The sequence below is a fragment of the Lissotriton vulgaris genome, chromosome 8 (genome assembly GCF_964263255.1).
Source record: "Lissotriton vulgaris chromosome 8, aLisVul1.2, whole genome shotgun sequence".
In the NCBI taxonomy this organism is placed as follows: domain Eukaryota; kingdom Metazoa; phylum Chordata; class Amphibia; order Caudata; family Salamandridae; genus Lissotriton; species Lissotriton vulgaris.
In genome coordinates this window covers 435,498,086-435,513,178 of record NC_141696.1, presented here as the reverse complement: position 1 = coordinate 435,513,178, position 15,093 = coordinate 435,498,086, and positions in this window count along the sequence as shown.

The window sequence follows — 15,093 nt, the reverse complement described above, 5'->3', positions numbered from 1 at the left end:
CCCCTTGTGCACGGGCACTCTCTTGGCGTGTTTTCTCGCGATGAGCCATTATGGTTTGATAAATAACGGCCAGAGATATCTCAGCAGAGGACGAACCACTATTAGAGTCCATAACATAAGGTGTTTGTTCGTGAGATATGCCTTGTAGCACTGGCTGATTAGAGAATGAATAGTCCCAAGCCAGATAGCCCGCTGCCATAGCAGAATCCTGGGGCGCCTTACATACTGTAGATAATCCATTCAATACTGCGTTAGTGCGCCAATCACCAAAATCGCTGCCCTCCTCATCATCTGTCCATTCTTTATGCAACCCAACAACTGATGACCCTGTGTGATCCGATAATGAAAAAATATCACCATCTATGTCCCCATCCGCACATGCGGAGGGTGCAGGAGTCAATGATGAGGTGATTTGGGGAGCTATAATCTGTGGATTTGGCATTAAGCTCTGTGGGACTACATCTCCCAGAACCCCACGTTGCGATGCTTCCAAACACGAAACAGAGTCAGTGCTTGAAAGTCCCCTTGGAGAATTATTCACTGCCTGCACACTGTCACTTTGTGTAATTAAGGTTCCCGCACCGCCTCCAACATCCTTTCCACATACTGCTACGGGGAGGGGAACAAAGTGCCAGCGTCGCTCTTACCGGTCTGAGCCTCCGCCGTAGGCGCTGCAGGAGCTATGAGGGAAACTGCTACATTGCAAGCGGTTTTGCCTGCCGTATTCCCCCGAGGCTTAAACATTGCTAGAGTTGCAGCTGGAGCACCCATTTTTCCAGTTCTACTAGCCCCCGTTAGAGCTTTCTTTGAAGTGTCGGGTTTTGAAGCAGTGCGAGGTATCGCTGTAGCGGGCCCAGGTGCAGGTACCGGCAGCAGTGTTCCTGGTGTGGCTGCCGCTGCTGAGACGGGCGTTTTTTCTGCGGCCATGGCCCGTGGCAGGGACGTTGGCTGATTCTTGGGAGGCATCCTGTTACAGGAGGACAAAGGCAAGGAAGCACGAGCCAGCAAAAGGTGTAATGGCCAGTGCTGGGCTAAGAGGGCTCCGCCCGAAAACCAGCGTACCAAGATCCACCTCAAGGAGTTGTGGTGAGAGGCTGAAAGTTGTAACAGCATCCTCCGGGATCGTGCAATTTACGGTAAGATCTGATGCCGATAGAGCCTCACAGTTACAGCAGTTACTCGCAGGCAGCAGCTCCTAGGAGGGGAGCGACGTGAGTACCAGCTCACTCGGCCATAGGACTGGCCGCCATCTTGCCAAGCGCTCCTAGGACCTTTACCAATTCTGGGGGTTCCTGAGGGGCTGGAGGGGTCGGATGCTCGCCAGCTTGTTGTCGATTTATTTTCAGAGGCTTTTCCTGAAGTAAAAGACTGGGACTGGCGATTGGAGATTCAATGTGCTCATCGCTTTTCCTTCAAAATGAATCAGCGCTCAGGCCAAGCAGAGAATAGACCCCGCGAGATTATGATTTGCATGCAAAATTTCTTAGCGAGAGAAAGAATCTATGACTCAGCTAGTCCCGATAGGCAAAGGTCAGGAAAAAGCTGTCAGTTTTTTGTAAGGCCAGACTTTTGCCCAGCTACGGTAGAACGGAGGTGGCAGCTCCGTCAGCTGATCACCCCCTTTCAATCGAAGGGGGCACAGGTCTATCTGCTTTTCCCATCAAAGCTTAAAATCATTTACCACGGTCAGACAAAATATTTCAAATCTGATATCCAGGCCAAAGCATTTTTGGATGGACTGAAGTAGTCGAGTTTGCTTGGTTTTTGAATATGAATTAACCCCTCTTTTTTGTTGTTTAAAAGTAATTTTTGCAGTTGGTTAACTCAGGGGTTTTTTGAAGGTCTGATTTTGTCTGTACATAGATAGCAGCAATTCTTGGGGGGGGGATATCGCTTATACCAGTATCGCCATCACTGGAACTTCGGTTCCTGCCTAGTTTAGGGGGTGGCAGGGGTAGGGGCAAGGGTGGGTGGGGGGAGGTAGTCAGAGGGGGGGTTGAGTGGGAGGGTAGGGTTTGGGGTGTGCGCGCATTTAAAATTAAAAAGCTTGAAAAACGTTTTTCTTCATTACAGCAGTCATGGCAATGAAAGATTAAATCATGTAAGAACTATAGTCTTTTTGTTTTCTTTAAAGTTCTACAATGGGGTCACTTAAAGTAAATATAGCCTCATGGAATGTGTGCGGACTTAATTCACACGTATTATTCAAGCACTGCACTTAGAAGTACTCTGCCTACAGGAGACTCATGTCACCTGGAACAAGAGGGACTGCCTCAGAATCCCTGGGTTTGATCTAGTAGTATGTTCGCAGCAGTTCTCTATGATACGGGGGATTGCCATATTGATGAAACGCGGGTTGGGCTCTTGTGTAAGATCTAGTCAAGACCCCAGGGGGAGATGGGCAATAGCGGAGCTGCGTATCTATCACTCTTCTTTGACGCTCTGCACGGTGCATGGTGCCAACTTGGACGATCCTGCAGTACTAGAGCACATAAATGTTGAGCTGGCTTTATGGCCCCAGCCCATATGCCTGTGTGGGGATTTTACCATCAATCTATTTGCAAATTTCAATGTGGTGGTGGGTCAGAGTTATGTTGGACAGAAACCAAGAGTAAACAGAGCATTACAAGGCCTAGTTCTAGAACATTGTATGACTGATCTTTGGTTTTATCACTGCAAGAACTTAGATGGCACTACATAATTCACTGCCCCTCATAAAAAAATGGTTCGGTTAGATTATTTTTTTTATTTCAAATCAATTAGCCGATGCCACATTAATCTCTATGTCCCCTAGAGTTATCTCGGACCATAACTTATTGACCATCAATTGCTGCTTGACAGGGTCTGTGAGAATTCCTAGATCATGGACATTTGAGAGGAAGCTGTTGCTAGAACTGCCATATCTAGCTCATATGAGGCCCTGGGTCATTGAATTTTTGAATATCAACAGAGGCTCAGCCCCTAGCAACACAGTATGGGACTCACTGAAGGAAACTGTCCGTGGCGAAACTAAAAGCTTTTCGTTCTTTCGCCAGAAGCAAATTAAAGAAACAATTAAGCTTCTTATGGACAAACTACATCATGCAGAGGTTCAGCTCACACCTGCTATTTTGGGGGGGCTTGATATATCTCAGGTGCAGTTACAGGTTGCATGTATTAAAGCTTCTTTGCTTGAGTTCTTGGGCCAGGATCTTGCTGCCAAATACCTACATTATAGATCAATGATGTTTGGGTATGGCGAAAGATCAGGTAGGGTGTTGGCCAAGCGGCTTCATCAGCGAGGCATGTCCAATCGCATTGATAAGATCCAGGATGCGCTGGAGGTTATCTAAGAAACCCCAGAGGGGGTTTTGTCAGTCTTCTTGGGATTCTATCAGTCCCTTTATATCGAAGAAGTTAGCGCGCAAGTGATAGAATCAGAGTTTGCCTCCTTTACTGAAGGACTTGGTACCATAAGACTCTTGGATCACCAGAATGCGACACTAGCAGCACCCATTGAGTGGGAAGAAGTAGAGGTAGCTCTAAATTCATTAGCTAGCGGCAAGGCAGCTGGTCCAGATTGTATTCCGCTGGAGTTTTATATCATATTTCGGATGGAGCTTAGGGAGGATCTTCATTCCGTCCAATCTCGCTTATCAATGCTGATAGCTCCCATAGTCTCTATCCGGCAACATGGGTTTATCCCCAGAAGAGACACTGCAGATTACGTCCGCCGAGTTATAGCTCTTCTGGACTGGGCTTAAGCTACGCGATCTCCCCTCGGCACAATCCTGTTGGACGCCGAGAAGGCGTTTGACTGGGTTGCGTGGGGATTTCTATGGAGAGCTTTGCTTTGGAAGGGATTCTCTCATAGCTTTATCTCCGCGCTGCAGTCGCTGTATATCGCCCACAAGCAATTCTGTCTATCTCAGGCTTGCAATCGAGGCTGTTGGACATCAATAGGGGCACCTGTCAGGGCTGTCCCTGTTCACCTCTTTTATTTGCCCTTTACATTGACTTGTTTATCAGTAAATTGGAGCTTTCCCCCGAAAATATTCCGGTAAGGGTAAACCTGGTTGAATTTAAAGTCCTGGCATATGCAGATGATTTAATTCTTTTAACTAGCAATGTTTCATCGGCATTTCCAGAAATTAAGAGACAGGCTGAATCCTTTGGTTGCATATCAGGGTACAAACTTAACGTCCAGAAAACACAGGTGATTCAGTCATCCACCATGGGTCCTTCTGATGCACCAATTGTCCAAGTTGCAACTTATTTGGGGGTTAAAACCTCGGCTGCAGTAGAGCAGATACCGGAGATGAACATTCTACCGATAATAGGGACTGTTAATCCCACCCTCCGTAGGCTCGACAACTTGCATCTATCATTATTTGGCAGGAGAAATGTGTTGAAGATGTTGATCTTGCCGAAATTCTTGTACATCTTTAGGACTATCCCGTTGGAATTTGCCCAGTCTAGTCTCAATAGTCTCAATAGTGCAGAAAGATGCTGTAATAGGTTCTTATGGGGCTGCCGCCTTCCTTGAAGGGCTGCTAAATGGATGTGTCTGCCATTGGAAAGGGGTGGGTGGGCAGTTCCTAGTCTATTGTTGTACAACTGGGCGGCGTTCTTGCAACATCTCGCTCAGCCTCTCTTCGGCTTACGCTCCCCACTCCCACCAGCACTCAGTCCCTCTATATTTGAGATTGGGTTGGGGGAGGAGGCTTAGGGGATTCTTTCTTCAGTTCTAGAGCCCAGTTATTATAAAAAAAAACAAGTTCAAGGTAGCAAAAGCAATCTATTCAGTTTGGAAGAAGGTGCGACGGAAATGGACGATCCCTAAAATAAATTTCATTACACCACTTGCTGCTGCCAGGTTGTTGCTCTCTATCTTTCAGGATTCAGTTGTAATAAGGTGGAGATCCCATGGTATCCTTACGTTGGGGGATTTAGCTCATGACGGCAATATGGCTTCTTTTTCTTTTCTGCAAGATAAATTTGGTTTTGGTACGCATGAATATTTTAAATTCTTACAACTGCGTAGCTATATAGGTACTCTCCTGCAGAATTCTCCAACCGCACTACGTAAACAGTCACTCATGAATATGATCCTGAGGAAGGCTAGAATTGGGACCCTGTATCAAAGTCTGCAGTCGGGTCTCCCTGATGATCTTCACTTCCAGAATTCGAAGTTGGATTTCAAATTCGGAACAGTTGGCACGGACGTAGGCCAGGCTCTGGAGCTTTCACACTCAGCTCTAATTTCAGGGAGCCTTCGCTCCCAAAGCTATATGGCACTATTAGACTTATACTATACTCCTAATAAAATATCTAAATGGAGAGGCAGTGGGGCTCAGTATTGTCCAAGGTGCGCATTGCCCGCTGTGAACGTTATACATATGTTTTTCCCATGTGTTAATTTGGACAAATTTATACAGGACGTTCAGTTGTTTATTAATAACTCTTTAAAAATTCTGGTTGCACTCACGGCGGAGCTGGTGATAATGGGTTTTGAAACGCACAGTGTTAGATCAGCCTATGAATCTGCTTTCCTGTCCATTGCAATGGCACTATTGTGGTTGTGCATAACCTCTGAATGGATAAATCCAGTCTCCCCTACCTCTCCGAATTGGAGAGCAAGGATATTGGCTATTCACAATTTGGAGTCAGCCGTGTTCTTGAGAAGTGGCAGGAGGAGAAGGGAGAGGGGCTTAAAAATATGGGCACCATTAAGGCAATGGTTGAATAATTAGTTATTTTTTTGTTTGTCTTTTTTTTTTTCTGTTTCTCCTTTTCTCCCCTTATCTTGAATTTTCCAGATTTATGCTTCATTATATTTGATATCATGTTCTTTAAAAGAATAATATAGGATTTATGAACATTGTATTAGATTGCCATGAAGCAGCAGTCTATGCTTGTTTTTCGTTTTTCTTGCATATCTTTTGTATATTGTGTTTAATTTGTGAATGTTTTCAAGATTTTCAATAACAAAAATCAAAAAAAAAATCAAACAGAATAGGCCAGACCCAAGATATTCCCAGAGACAACATCCAGGGATAGTAACAACCTATAGTGTAGGAAAAACTATGCCTCGAATGGCTACAGAAATTCACACTGCCTGAAATTAAGCAACACTTGACTTTACTTAAAGAAGGTGCTGACTTGCGAGATTTCTTACTGGGACCTCGCAAACAGCGTCAAAAATGTTTCATATACGCCGGTATATACGCAGCTTACAATGAAGCTTGGAAAATAACACAAATTGAAACTGCTGAAAAAAATACGAGAAATTGATCGTATTCATTTGGAAAAATAACTTTCTGTAGTGGACAATGGGTTAAGGACTCTGTCCTCCAGAATGTATTCACTGGACAGCATTGTATTATCTGCTATTGATATAATAGAACAGGATATGCTAATGTTACAACATGGCCAGTCCCAATTACGTTCTATTGTAAAGTTAGGCTGGACGTTACAAAATCTGCGTTCAGGCTATGTGCCATGGCGTCTGATAAACACAACGTCATTATATCTATCTTTAACCTTACTGATAAACAAATCTCTTTGGCACAAAGAGGGGCAGACTATACAGTGCTGAGCATTGAAAAAATAGAAAGATTACCACTGCCAGTCTCCGAAAGACCTGTCATTTAATGGATAATACATGGCACCATTACAATTCCAATAACAACTTTTCAGTTTCAGTATTGCCAAAAGTGTATACCAGCAGGCCTGTATGAAAGGTTGGGTAAAGGGTACATCAAGTCAACCTGGAATTTACCTTACACACATAGATGTTGGAGTGGGGCAAGAAAGTGGTATTCCTTAGTGGTAACAACTGTAAACATTCACTGAGCGGTACACTTCTGTGTCAAGAAATTAACTTACACGGAGCCTGCGAAGGTTCATCAAATAACCTTTCATGCCACCTGCACTGCACCCCTGCTACACAGATAGATCCTTTTTTCAGACAGCTTTTCAACTGCAGCTACGTTCTAATAAGTGACCACAGCTGTTGTGGCATGGTGCCAGGAACGGCCTATCTCGTGAGCGTTACTTCCAGGGTCACTTGTTGTATGCAAGTATTGTATCCAAACAACAAGCTAGACATGGAGGCGGCAATATGGCCTTCTTTGAATATCTCTTCTATTCAAATTGATACTTTAAGCAGAATGAATTCTATTCTTTTACAATCAACTTTGCCTTTAACCTCGTCTAGAGAAACATATGATCTGCAAGTTGCAAGGACAGCAGCAGAGATACATACATTATTATCGACAAATTGCCCCATACATTTCGTAGAAATAATAAGCCAAATCTTAAACATGTCTGATACCAGTGGCATCGCACATGTATTTAAGACAATTATTTCGGGACTGTTAGCACCCTTTGAAGCAGTCCTGAGCATCTTCCCGAATTTCGTGCACTCTGTGTTCGGCGGCCTGCCTCTCATCTTGGGACTCGTAGCAGGAATCCTATTTTTGTTCCTTGTGCTCCGATATGGCAAGTCAAGTCACAGACAAAACTCAGGCTACAATGGAAGACACGATACTAGCAATGCAATATCGAGAGCGGATTACTAAAGTCCTCGGCTTGGCATGGCTAAGGGATCTGAATACTACCTGGTTTCTTTCATTCAGACCAATCTGGCAAGATTGCATCTTACCTGTTCTACGATGCCTGCTATGCGGAGAAGAATGCGTGTTAGACGTCTGTCTCACACTTCCATCAGCAGTACCTATGGATATCGATACTTTGCTTGGTTCGGTAACGGCTCATGCAACGTGTTGTCCCCAGCGGCTACCCACTCTGATGACGGCATTCGTTGAGACCTCACCATTACGATTAGGTGGCTTTGAGGTACGAGAAGAAAGGAGCACACAGGTACAACCTTCTGTGAACATTGCTGATCCAGATAACACTGACGGTAATGCATCTCACATATGCACTATTTCCACTTTTTCGGAAATGGCCCAACTTTCACCCACTGTTGTAGATTAATTTTTTGCCAGCCTATCTGAATTCCCCTGGCTTCTGTGTTGATTTGTCCTAGAACTCCTGGAGTCCTGAAAGAACTGCAAGTTCTTAGTGACGTCTTATGTCCAACCTTACGTCAAACTCGGCACCTTCCAGGTATAAATATACTAGCATCTACCTTAAGCAACACACAGTGGTTTGGAGCAGATCAGCTATCTACTTGCCCGACGCCCTGCTGATGCGAGTGCCGTAGGAAGCCGACCCTCCCTGCTGATGCACTGAGAGAGACGCTGTCTTTTCATCTGCCGAGAAATCCAGCTCCAGTGTTTCCCGGTCACCCTTGCGGGTTGCTGGGAGATCGAGTCCTGAGAAAGAGATACAAGACCTCCTTCATTCTATAACCAAGGTACGGAGCTGATTAGACCCACAGAGAATTCTTGATTCAGATTCTTGGCAAGAACTGTAACTCATCTACTCCTTCCCTCTACTAGGCTTAGGTTAGGTACACTGGGGTAGGCGTATCTTAGAAACACCAGTTGAGTACGTTTAGTCATTATTTTATCGTTGTATGCATTTTATCCATTTTAAGTATCTTATGGCTTAGAAACCATATAAATGCTTTTACAGTATTATTTAATAATACTCATTTTACTGTACGCACTTTACTTTATGACAAGTATTGCAATTGTGGCAATTCACTTCTCTTGCATGAGAAAGTAGACTGCTCAATAAATACCCTTTTTATTGAAAATGCCCGTCTCTCTATTTCTCTGCACTCCTGGTGAAACTAAGCATGCACGATTGACTGAGTGAAATAGCTATCTATTGTTTCCGCGACTCTGGAGATATACTCCTTATTCTGGGGGAGCATAGTTGTCATGTTTATGCGGTTGTCAGAAACTAATCCCTTCTTGTCTATTCAAGAAAGGTAACACCTTCTTGTTTACTCGAGAAAATTTCTAGTGACCTCTGAGCCATAAAGAAACGCATCTTACAACATCATTCGCAAATACGTTGCAGAAAGGAAACTGCTTCCTTGGTTGAGCACTTTCTGCGTCTAGGACATAAGGAAACTGAGATGACATGGTGGGTTCTAGAAGTGATAAAACCTAATAAGAGACAAAATAATATTGACAGGATACTAACAATGCGAGAAGGCAAACTCATTTGCCTTACTGATACTGTCAAACGAGGCTTGAATTCAGCAACTGAATGGCATGCCTTAGCATGTCTTTCGTGAACCATTGACTTTGTCTTTATTGAAATTTTGAATCAAATAAGTTCACCATTTGTTCTATATAAATCAACGTGTTTCTGAAACAGTACATCCATTATTTGGGAATGTTATATATGTACATATTATAAGATCTTGGTGAATAATGCACATTGTATCTGTCTGTTATGTTGCTAATCAAAATAAAAATCTAAAGGCGGATGTTCTATGAATAAATCCTTAATTTTTGGTGATGTCCTTCAATTGTTTAAAACATGCAAATTTTTTCGTGATGTGGTTCAATTGTGCAAAACATGCGAACATCATCCATGTCTCACATTCTGCCCTCATTTAGTGTACCCATAGCGTTTTGCCGTTCGTCAAACATCTAATAAGTGTCCAACATAGTCTTAATAATCTGCCAAGAAATTCTCTGGGTGGAATCACTCCGTATAAACTTTTATTTGGTACAAGAATGATAATCGAAGATCTTGATTGTCATACTTCAGTGGTGGAACAAAAAGCTTTTGATATCAAAGATCGTTTGGCTGTTTTACTAGACTTGAATGAAACGAGAAGAAGTCTAAGTAACACAAAGCTAAAGCCAACGGCCACTGAAGAGAAACCACCTGTCCCAGCAAGACCTGTCTGGACACCAAAGACCTGGTCAGAGAAAAAATTGCGGTAAAGAAGGAATTTGGGCCTTCTTACAGAAAAGCTGTACCTGTCTTAGCTATCAGCGGAACAAGATCAGTCGTACTACCTCAGTCCAGTTCTGCTCCACGGAATCCGATTGATGCTTATAAGGGTCCACCTCCAAACGTCACAATTCCTCTATTACAAATACACAGAGGAATTGAGCCATTAAGTGAGGGATAAAAAGAACAGGGAAGGGAAAGTGTAGGGCCAGCAGGGAAGGGAAATCCTGTAACGACAAAAACATATACTTAGAAATACAGTAGTGAAAAACAAGCTACTCTCATATGATCTCGCTAAAGAACAGTTATGTACCTTGTGGTATGAATGCAAAACAAGTCTGGCAGTACGTCTCCTCTATCACCTCCTGTCACCTCATGCAGCCTATCGGGACACAAAAACAGGTCAGGAACAAGCACACTCTCATGAACACATAGACCACAATTGGCTAACCCCTGTACATTGCATACCATGACAACAGGCAAGAGATGCTGTAACCGAATTCTGTTAAGGCACAGCACCCTGCTGTATAAGCAAAAGAAATAATGATCCACTAGGATTGTAGAAAACTCAAGGCTTCCTTATTATCAGAAACGGTAGTGCGTGGGAAGCAAGAACCACTACACTCTGCTCTGTTTGGCATAAGGTATGGACGCAGACTGTAACCCTTCCAATAAGGTAAAAGTACACTGTATTCAATGAGAGATCCAAAAGTGAAAAGCCTTTCAACTCCAAATACTGTCTGAGAAGTAAATACTCATGAGTTGCAGCACACGGTAGCGCGAAGTTTCGACCACCACCACGCCCCGTGAACTGTGTCCCAATCCCTTAAACAGCACAGTAACATGGTAGCTGGCTCATGCTTTCACACCATCAGCATGATGCGCAGAATTTTTCCCCTGTTACCAGATTCCTTCAGGAAAACCCTAGTGCAAGCCCTTATATTGAGTCGCATCTACTACTGCAACGGGTTGCTCCTCTCTGCTAATGAAGGAGTTCTGGATAGGCTCCAGGTGGTCCAGAATACGGCAGCTCGCCTTGTCCTAAACGCCCCCCCCTAGAACAGCATCAAAACCTCTCCTTGAGAAACTACATTGGTTGAGTATTCGACAAAGGGCCAAGTTTAAGATATGTTGCATTATTCATAAATGCTTAAACGGACATGGCCCCACATACCTGGAGCAGAAATTCACCCCCTACACTCCCTCCAGATCCTTGAGATCTAGCGGAAATTTTCTGTTGGCAGTACCTCGTGCTAAAAAAACTAGACACAGAGGGAAAGCTTTATCTGTTGCAGGGCCCACACTGTGGAATAAACTTCCTCTGGCCCTTAAGCTCTGCACAGATCATTTAAAATTCAGGAAACAACTGAAAACTCTGCTGTTCACTGATAAAATCTAGCCCCATGCCTCTTTATCTGCATACATATTGAAATTTTATTTGGTATCACAGCGCAGAGATACTCCAGTTGGAGTCGATTCCAGCGCTATAGAAACCCATAAATAAATAAATAAATAAATAAAATGAGATCTTTTCCCAAAGGAAACAAAAAGCAAAGATCCCTCAATGTCCTCTCGGAAGTTAAACTCACTCCCGAATATAGAGAACGGGAACGCGTGACAGTCCACTACCGCGCTCCGCTCCTTCAATAACTTGAAACAAGCGCGGTCTGCCAAAGGCAATCCGCCTGCTATCGAGTCATGCCTCACAGTTCTGATCCTACCTGGATCTCAGAACCCCGAAGAACTCCGGCTTCGCCCTACCCCAGACCGCCGAGTAGCCGCGGCGTGCAGCGTCTCCCAACCACCTCCAGGGCGAATCCGGAAACCAGCAAATTACACGCAACAGGTTGCGTGTCTGCGATGTTCAAATACTTCCCCTCACCGGGGAGTTTGGGAGTTTGGGAGTTGTAGTCTTTAACCCTAGTACCAGCTTTTTATGCTCTTGCTCCTCACACATGCCCCACAAGCTGTTCATGCAGGCACAACCCGGAGAAACCTGACAACCGCCCCTTGCTGGTAAAAAGGAAAACAGAGTTGTATCAATCCACCTGGTAAAACCACAACCATGTGGCCAATAATAAGAAATAGGCCCAGTGGACTCCCAAGAAGTAGCAGAAGACCAAACCTTGCTACAATCCAATAGGTTCAAACTGAGAGACTAATCACATTTGATAAACCTGCAGTGAATAAAAAAGGACTATGCAACAAAGCCATGGAACCCGGCCTCTTGAAACCCAAATTGCAACAGTTCGTCAAAAAACACCTGTCTACAATGATGTAGCCTCGGACTATACCAATATGAAAAAGGAAGAAGCAACTACAAAAATTAATAACAATCCTGATGCCATTCAACAATTGACAGAACTGCATCTGGCTACTTCATCAATTTCAATGACTTTTCTGATGATCCAAGTGAACATGAAGACAAGCCAGCAAACAAAACTTTCAAAGACAAAATTACAGAACTCTTTCATCAACTTGGGGAAACATATCTGATTTCACCGTGGATTGAATTATGGATTGTGTTAGGTGTACTTTTCCTCCTGCTCTGGCTCATTTAATTCTAAGCTTGGGAAGAATTATTGATGGAAAATACAGTACAATGGACACAGCAAGTCAGAACATCAACTTGGTTCTAAAACCTCACAGATCATCTCACATTGAAAAAAGAGAACTATTATCTGTGAACATCACAGCCATTCCTATACCTGGTGGTGTAGCGTGGGACACTACTGATTACGACATCTATGGCCCGGTTGAACTCTTGAAGTATCCACATCAATTCAAGATTTCTTTAAGTGACTTTGTATCACCTAGTACTTTCTCTGATGATTGGGACTTTGAAAATATTAACAATATGATGTCAGATTTCGAAATGTCAGCTAAATATACAGAACATGATTATTTACAAGGTTCATCTAATTATGAAGAAATGTATTGCTATAATCATTATGGGCATCACTATTTGCATAAATCAGCAAATCCTAGAAATGTTTTTATGTATAATCAATGGGAACATTGTCCAACTCCGCCAAAAGGCAGCTCAAAAACATTTTATGAAAAATTCCCATACTTTTCAGGGTTTAATATCACTGATCCAGAAACGTTTTATTTTAACATTATGAATAAGACAGGAATGAAAAACATGTTGACAAATACTAAACTGATTTATTCTGAAAAATTTTATGAAAAAATGTCTACGTTTGGTTTTGAATTTTGGAAAAACAACATTGAGACAAAAACTGTCTGGGGTACAAAAGACTGGCAGGTACAAGGTTTAGAATCATTCAGAGCCTGCATGATCCCAGAACAAATAATGTTCCTGAATGACACCATTCAACAAACGACCTGTCTTGGCCTAGTCAGAATAAAAGACTTAAACAAACCGTCTATACTAAAACCCATACCTGATAGTATTAGCACTACAGAAGTGGAGATAAACGTATTCCATATTTTAAAACATAACAGAACACTTCCTAATTGGAACAAATGGTTGATCTGGCCTACAGACACTAATAACTGTCAAGATAGATTCCTGAACAAAATACAGGGGTTCAAACAGAATAGGCCTCATAAATTGTTCCTCTGTGCCCAGTTGTGAATGTCAATGAGTTTTGCCTGAATGTCCTCCCTCTGCAGCTGAATTTCAACCACCGAGCGTTTTTGTGCCACCAAGTCATCTTCTAACGTGGAGATCCTTATTTCTGCATCCCTAACCCTGGAGGCTATAACCGTGCACGTCTTCATAACCCTACACAAAGAGTTTTGGACTCTCCGACAAGCCCCTTGTGCACGGGCACTCTCTTGGCGTGTTTTCTCGCGATGAGCCATTATGGTTTGATAAATAACGGCCAGAGATATCTCAGCAGAGGACGAACCACTATTAGAGTCCATAACATAAGGTGTTTGTTCGTGAGATATGCCTTGTAGCACTGGCTGATTAGAGAATGAATAGTCCCAAGCCAGATAGCCCGCTGCCATAGCAGAATCCTGGGGCGCCTTACATACTGTAGATAATCCATTCAATACTGCGTTAGTGCGCCAATCACCAAAATCGCTGCCCTCCTCATTATCTGTCCATTCTTTATCCAACCCATCAACTGATGACCCTGTGTGATCCGATAATGAAAAAATATCACCATCTATGTCCCCATCCGCACATGCGGAGGGTGCAGGAGTCAATGATGAGGTGATTTGGGGAGCTATAATCTGTGGATTTGGCATTAAGCTCTGTGGGACTACATCTCCCAGAACCCCACGTTGCGATGCTTCCAAACACGAAACAGAGTCAGTGCTTGAAAGTCCCCTTGGAGAATTATTCACTGCCTGCACACTGTCACTTTGTGTAATTAAGGTTCCCGCACCGCCTCCAACATACTTTCCACATACTGCTACGGGGAGGGGAACAAAGTGCCAGCGTCGCTCTTACCGGTCTGAGCCTCCGCCGTAGGCGCTGCAGGAGCTATGAGGGAAACTGCTACATTGCAAGCGGTTTTGCCTGCCGTATTCCCCCGAGGCTTAAACATTGCTAGAGTTGCAGCTGGAGCACCCATTTTTCCAGTTCTACTAGCCCCCGTTAGAGCTTTCTTTGAAGTGTCGGGTTGTGAAGCAGTGCGAGGTATCGCTGTAGCGGGCCCAGGTGCAGGTACCGGCAGCAGTGTTCCTGGTGTGGCTGCCGCTGCTGAGACGGGCGTTTTTTCTGCGGCCGTGGCCCGTGGAAGGGACGTTGGCTGATTCTTGGGAGGCATCCTGTTACAGGAGGACAAAGGCAAGGAAGCACGAGCCAGCAAAAGGTGTAATGGCCAGTGCTGGGCTAAGAGGGCTCCGCCCGAAAACCAGCGTACCAAGATCCACCTCAAGGAGTTGTGGTGAGAGGCTGAAAGTTGCCACAGCATCCTCCGGGATCGTGCAATTTACGGTAAGATCTGATGCCGATAGAGCCTCACAGTTACAGCATACTCGCAGGCAGCAGCTCCTAGGAGGGGAGCGACGTGAGTACCAGCTCACTCGGCCATAGGACTGGCCGCCATCTTGCCAAGCGCTCCTAGGACCTTTACCAATTCTGGGGGTTCCTGAGGGGCTGGAGGGGTCGGATGCTCGCCAGCTTGTTGTCGATTTATTTTCAGAGGCTTTTCCTGAAGTAAAAGACTGGGACTGGCGATTGGAGATTCAATGTGCTCATCGCTTTTCCTTCAAAATGAATCAGCGCTCAGGCCAAGCAGAGAA